Source organism: Eptatretus burgeri, chromosome 11 (assembly GCF_056783735.1).
Source record: "Eptatretus burgeri isolate ZD-2024b chromosome 11, Ebu_testis_v1, whole genome shotgun sequence".
NCBI classification, from domain to species: Eukaryota; Metazoa; Chordata; class Myxini; order Myxiniformes; family Myxinidae; genus Eptatretus; species Eptatretus burgeri.
Window position 1 is genome coordinate 43,911,830 of NC_140971.1, and position 7,148 is coordinate 43,918,977.

Consider the following 7,148-nt stretch of genomic DNA (forward strand, 5'->3'; position numbering starts at 1 on the left):
TGCACGTGCAATATCTCAGGAAGATGGGGCCACTGAAACTTCAAAACTGATGATCAATATCGACTGGCATCAAGTCAAACGTTTCTTGAAGTGTTCAATGCAGATCGAACCAACTTTATCACTCGACAGCGGTACTGGTGACAAAATGTGGCTTCACCACTGAGATCGTGAAATCAGATTAGCATCTACCTAATGTAAGCACAAAGGATCACCTCCATCAAACAAACCTTGTCTCCAACCTTCCAACTGGAACAAATTGATGGCCTCAATTTTTCTGAATGCCAAGGAAATCAAATTATATGCCTCAGAAAACTGCAATCACAAAGGAAACATTACATCTGCCTAATACAAAAAAACAGCAGGCTACCAAGGAGGAGAGGAGGAGATTGGAACCATACTCTGTGCAGAGCATAGGTGCTGCTTAAGCAATCTCCTTGGCTACTGGGCACAATCCTGGACGGGTCGCCACTCCGACACAGTATACCAGCATGCTGGCACTCATTTTGCCGACCTCGGAAGGATGACAGGCCGAGTTAACCCCATCTGCTATTAATTCAACAGCTGAGTGGGATTTGAACTCAGGACCCTAGGATCCAAAAGCCCTCCACCCTAACCATAAGTCAACACCAGACATAGGCTGTCAAGGACAAACGTTAAGGGATGTTGACCAAAAATGTTATCCTCCACAAAGCCTCTGTTATGTAGGCCGACATTCGTGACTATCACAACACATTATGGCCGTACCTAGCTCCCGTTGCCTATTACCTGCTTTGAAGCGTGGTATTTGCTCAGTGGTGAGGTTGGTGGCTTGGGATCCTAGGGTCCTGAGTTCAAGCCCTGTCAGCCGTTGAATTAATACACCAGGGGGTTGAGTCAGCCTGTCATCCTTCCTCGGTCGGCGAAATGAGTACCAGTTCCAGTGTGTGTACTGGTAGAGGGGCACTGCATCAGCGACACAGTCGCGCTTCAAGAAATGATAGCTACTCCGGCAGCTAAGCTGCCATACGACCACCACCTGCTTTGACATTTGAAGCCCCACCTGCATGTCCACTGATCTGCCAACGATGAGGAAATGGCTCGAGCAAATGAGATGTGGCTGAAGTAGCAATCTGAAAATCTTATATTGCAATGGCATAGACAGGTTGAAGGACAAGTTTTTGTGGCAAGGGTGCCCAGAAGGTGTGTATGGTGTTGGCATCCTGTTTTCTGAGTAGTTTGTAGACAGTGTGGTGAGTGTGACTAGAGTGAGTGAAATGTTGATGATGGTGAGAATGTTGATTGGAAAGCTCTTAGTGAATGTCATCTCAGGATATGCCCCACAGGTCGGTCAGAGCGATGAAGAGAAGGATAAGTCCTGGTGTGTGATTGAGAAGGTGATGGAAAACGTGAAAGATGAGGAAGTTGTTGTGGTAGGAGGAGATTGAATGGACATGTGAGGAGTATAGATGGTTTTGAAGGAGTCCATGGGGGTTACGAATATCGTGTGAGGAATGGAGAAGGTGAAAGGATCTTGGAGTTTGTTGATGGAGCTGGATTGTTGATTTGTAATACTCTATTCCAGAAAGCAGATAATAAGCTTGTTACCTACACGTCAGGTGGGTCGACAACAATTGTTGACTACCTGATGATGCGTAGGTGAGTGAGGGGGAACCTCCGGGACACAAAGGTAATCCCAGGGGAGGAGGCTGTTTCACAGCACCATTTGGTTGTCTCCGACATAAGGATGAAAGGTGTGAGGAGAGCTTGGCGGGTGAAGTACCAACCGAGGATGAAGGTGTGGTGGTTGGAAGAGGTGAAGGAGGCATTAAGAGAGAGGTTGAGTATGGTAGAGGACGATGTGGTTGAGCTTGAAAGTGGTTGGATGTCAATGAAAGATGGTCTGTTGGGAATTGTTGGAGAGGTATGTGGATGGACAAAATGACCACCGAGGCACTCGGAAACATGGCGGTGGGATAATGAATTTGGAAAGAGGATTGACGAGAAGAGGAAGAATTTCAAGGAGTGGCAGAAGGCGAAGGGTACGGTAGCAGAAGAGGCAGCGTCTGAAAGTTATAAGGCAGCCAAGAAGGCTGTGAAGAAAGAGGTAGCAAAGGGGAAGGAGGCACATGGGAAAATGCTTGGAGAACGTTTGGATTCGGAAGAGGGTCAGACAGCGGTATTTCCGATTGCAAAGCAGATAGCGAAAAGAGATTTGATGTGACGGGGGTGAGTTGCTTGAAGGATGAAGTGGAACAAATTGTTGTGGACCCAGATGGAATTAATGGAAGATGGAAGAGATATATGGAAAGGCTGTTGAATGTAGAGAATGAAAGGGATGGCAACATGGAGAGCAACCCAATTTTAGGACCAGCAGAGAAGATAACTGAGAAGGAAGTTGAGGAAGCGATAAGAATAATGAAGAGTAGAAAAGCAGGAGGGCCGACGGGAGTTGTGGAAGATATGTTGAAGGCAGCAGGAAGTTGGGGTGTGAAGAGAATTACAGAGATTTGTAATATGGTGGTGAAAGAAGGCCGCATTCCAGTGGATTAGGAACTGAGTACCCTCGTCCCTCTGCACAAGGGGAAAGGTCACCCTCTGGACTGTGGCTTGTGTAGAACGATAAAGTTACTGGAGCATGGAATGAAGGTATTGGAAAGGGTGTTAGAGAAGAGGATAAGGAAGAAAGTGAAGATTGATGAAATGCAGTTTGGATTTATGCCAGGAAGAGGAACGATAGATGCGATTTTTATTGTGAGTCAGTTGCAGGAGAAGCCCATGGAGAAGAGGAAGAAGTTGTTTCCTGGATTTGTTGATTTGGAGAAAGCATCGATAGGGTTCCACGCGAAGTAATGACATGGGCATTGAGGAAGTTAGGAGTGGAGGAATGGTTGATCATAGTGAAGGCAATGTACGGGAGAGCGCGCACAGCTGTAAGGATGAAGGACGGGAACAGTGGTGAGTTTGAGGTGAAGGTGGGAGTGCATCAGGGGTCGGTACTAAGTCTACTACTATTTGTAGTTGTGATGGAGGTGCTAGCTCGGAGCGCAAAGGAGGGGTTACCATGGGAGTCATTGTATGCAGATGATTTGGTGTTGATTGCAGAGAGTAGGGATGGACCGAAGGAGAAGATGAATAAGTGGAAGGAATGTATGGACGCAAAAGGTTTGAAGGTGTATGTCGGAAAGATGAAGGTGATGGTAAGTGGTAAAACATGTGGTGAGATGGAAAGAACTGGGAAGTGGCTGTCTGCTGTGTGCAGGAAGGGTGTTGGAGTGAACCCCATTCAATGTACAATGTGCGCCGAGTGGGTTCATTGAAAATGTAGTGGTGTGAGAGGGTCATTAATCAATGTGGTAGCTACATTCACGTGTAAGGTGTGCATAGAGGGAGTTGCAGATGGAGAAAATGTTGAGTTAGATCTTGGAGATGGCGTGAAGTTGTAAGGAGTGAAAACATTTTGCTACCAAGTAGACACGCTGAATGGAGAAGGTGAATCAGACTCGGCGACGGTTGCTTGAGTGAGAAGTGCATAGAAGAAGCTTCGGGAACTGAGTGGCATGCTGACGAAGAGGGCAGTATCGTTGAAGTTGAACAGAAAGGTGTGTGCTACATGTGAGAGAAGTGCAATGATTTATGGGAGCGAGACATGGGTAATGAACGTAGAGCAGCAACAAAGGCTGGAAAGGGTGGAAATGAGAATGGCTCGGTGGATGTGCAGAATATTGTTGAGAGAGAGGAAGACAACTGATGAATTGTGGAAGATTATGGGAATAGAGCCTGTGATGGATGTTGTGAAGAGAAACAGGTTGAGATGGTTGGGTCATGTGTTGAGCAAGGATGAAAATGACTGGGTAAGAAGAGTGATGGAAATGAATGTAGAAGGAAGAGGATGGGGAAGACCAGGAAAGACTTGGCTTAAGATGGTAGAAGAAGAAATATGGGTAAGGGGGTTAACAAGGGAGAAGCAGAAAATAGGGTAAAGTGGAGAAGATTGTCATGGGGCCCGTAAGGCGAACCCCCATTCAAGTAGGGAAAATGGCCTTAAAAATGCCTGTTGGAAAGACAGGTTGAAGAACAAATGGGGCATTGAAGTCAAGGGAAAATGTATTGAACAATACAGAATTGGCTTGTCTTGGACTACCATAGCTCGTTACGATAACTTTGTTGAACACCCTCATAAATACACTTTTGTGTTCATTTAATGTCGTCACATCTCAAACAAAAAACTTGCTGTGTAATTATTTACATATTATTTGATATGCCATACTCTTGGCAGAGCGTCGGTGCTGCTGAAACTGTTTCTTGGCAGGGGTTTTACTGGTTGGTTTGCCATTGCCTTCCTAAATTTACATGTGATGTGTATTCAATTACACATTCTTTGGAATTCGACGATAAGGTGAATTATGAAAAATAAAAATTGGGACAGCACTCCTAAAGTTGAAATGGTCTCTTTTTCAGCTGAAGGGTTGGGTGCAAAGGCGTGCACCGACCTTGGAGGTGTATATTTATTTTCCCACAATTAAAAACAGCTTGTACTTCATGAAGGTGTCTTGTGACGTTTTTCTCAATAATGCACAACCAGCTTTGATGCATGACTATACTGCGAATTGTTGCATCTACCGTCATTTCCATGAACCTTGCTGTACCAATGCGGTTAAAGAACAAAGCTTTAAAAATGAAGAAATGTATCCATCTTGTTCACCTGCTGTGTCCTCCCCTTGCTCACATGATTCCCCATGTCCCTAATTCCTCCAAGTTTCCCTCTATTTTGTCCCTCTGCCCTGCTGCTTACCCCCCCTCCCCACCCCTTCTCCTTTTTAACCTTTGCCATCGAAGATCGGAGGTTACTGTTTTCACCCCTTTCCGTTTGTTTGTTTGTTTGTTTGTGAACATTATTACGGAAAAACTCCTCGACGGATTTCGACGAAACTTGGTAGGGGGATTAGGTATGGTCCAATGATCATGCCACTAGATTTTGGACTTGGTCCAAAATCCAATATGGCCGCTATGGCGGCCATTTTGAAAAAATATTAGAATTTTTTTTTTTTTGCATTTCTACATGTTATAAGTGATTTCCAACAAAAAACATGCCAAAATTATAATTGCGGCTGATTTTGGAACTTCAGGTGGATATACCCACGTACAATCAATTTCTGTCTCAAGGAATCTAGTTATGACGAATGAATTGAGTATGTAAAAGTAAAAGGGAAAGTTGCAAACTATAACTCTGTGAGCACTGTTGATGTCAAATTGAATGAATAGGATATCAGGTTCACTTGAGTGACCTAGCAGTATTGGCGGCGGAGGTTTTGCACTCTATCGAGTGCTCCCCCTCTAGTTTCTACTGTTATTTTCGTTGTTGTGTCCAGGTCCGTTCTGTGTTCTAGTCCTTCCATGAGAATCTATGCATTTTTTTTTGCAGTGGCTAAACCAGAGCCCTGGCTTAAACCAAATGACCAACTGAGATCGTATCAGAACGCTGCCTGAGGCTTGGAGTCGACAGAGCACAAACCACTCTGAACCTGCACTTGCTTTGAATGAGCGATGGTCTAATATTACACCTGATGTCTTCGTCTACCAATATTGAGTACAAAGCGGGAGTTACAGTAAGACCCTCATAGGACATGTATGGTGAAGCTGTGGTGCACATATGTTTGCTTCAGGGCCAAATGGGAGGTTGACTTGAAGCATGGATGCGATTCCCTTGAAGATGACCTCAGGTTATGAATGAATATCCCTGCATATCCCTTTCACTGTCCCAATACTTTTAGTAATATCCTGTATTGGGAAGCTTACTTCATAACTCAACCATTAAAGTGATGATGTTCCAAGCATACCTCTATGTTGCTCATTTCTACGAGATGTAAAATATTTTGTGTTCTTCTGTAGAGTACATCGAACATGTGATGCTCTCTTGTGTGCACACGGTGTTTCATTCCGACAAATATAGGCCATACATTATGAAAGAGGTTATCCCAAATCAAGGCCAAAAGAGAGTTGGAAATGGAAAATTTCCTAGAAGTCTTAATCGTTGATTAAAGAAGTTTTCACTGTTAATTATCTCATGATTTTCCTTGCATTTTTAATTGATTGTTGGGGTATCAATAAATGTCTTTCTCTACGAACAACTAATTTGAGTTTCCTGAGACCTTACACATGACAATCAAACAACTAAAGTGACTAATCAGTGGTAGAAGCTTTTTGTGTAAAATGAGACATGTGACTGATATCAGGTGATGGTCTTTACTTCCTGCCATCATACTTTAAAAAAGTACTCCTGGCCAGCACAAGGCCGCAGGCACACCTGATGATTAGAGCACCAGGTCAGCAAGGAATGGTTCAAGGAGTGGGATGCTGGTGGGGCATCTGGTGGAATGGGTGGTAAGGGCAGAGTTTTGGTGCACTGCAGTCTGGTCATGTGAGCTTGGGGCTTCTGATGGAAATCTCTGGGTTTCAGCTTGCTCAGCGCCCTCCGAAGGCTGTCATGAACCTTAATCGTGTTGCAGGGAGGGAGAAAGAAAAGGGGGATGAATGTAAGGAAGGAGAAACGCTCGGAGGTCAAGCCAATTGTTCCAACTTTTCTGCCTGGGCTCGAAACATGACCGCCCTTCTGACATTGTTCGAGCTACTAAACTTTCTGGGGTCCCTTGGGATGGTCCCGCAGTGAATAAAACCATTCGCCTGAGTAGCTACTGTTCTGGTTCGGTGGCCAAGCTTGGGCCACTGATATAGCCTAGGCAAAGCTTGCTTCTCCCTTTGTTTTTTAGTGACCAATTCATTGATTATAAAGTGTCTATCACAGTGTTGCTCCCATAGGTTTCTTTTTCTGCCTGCAGTTTGACAAAAATAAAAATAAAAAACTTTAAACAGTGGCCATCAAAATGAAGACCCTTGTTATACCCATGAACTTTAGGTGAAACTGGAAACACACTGGTGTCAAATTTCTCGTGCCAACTGGGCCTGTGTGTTGCACTAATTAGGTGTCAAAATCCACTTAGCAATCTGGAGTTGCTGGTTACAATCACGACAAAGACTTGGCCACGGTACTGTGACAAGCTGTCCGGAAAATTGGAAACGCAACAGGAAACAATTGAAAGTCACCGAGTAGCTGATTGAATGAGAAGAGTCAAAAGTTTAGCAAGAATGATCAATAAAGTGCATCCACAAAG

At 44.4% G+C, this 7,148-nt stretch overlaps 1 long non-coding RNA gene and 1 pseudogene across 1 annotated transcript in view; both read left to right on the plus strand.

Moving 5' to 3' along the window:
* LOC147016968 (uncharacterized) overlaps positions 1-5,815 on the plus strand; it is a 7,048-nt pseudogene extending 1,233 nt beyond the window's left edge.
* Positions 1-6,107, plus strand: part of LOC147016967 (uncharacterized) — an 8,176-nt gene extending 2,069 nt beyond the window's left edge. The window contains exon 2 of the long non-coding RNA XR_015049269.1: positions 5,402-6,107. This is a non-coding gene — a long non-coding RNA (uncharacterized LOC147016967). The remainder of the gene's footprint in view (positions 1-5,401) is intronic.
* The last annotated feature ends 1,041 nt before the right edge of the window (positions 6,108-7,148 follow it).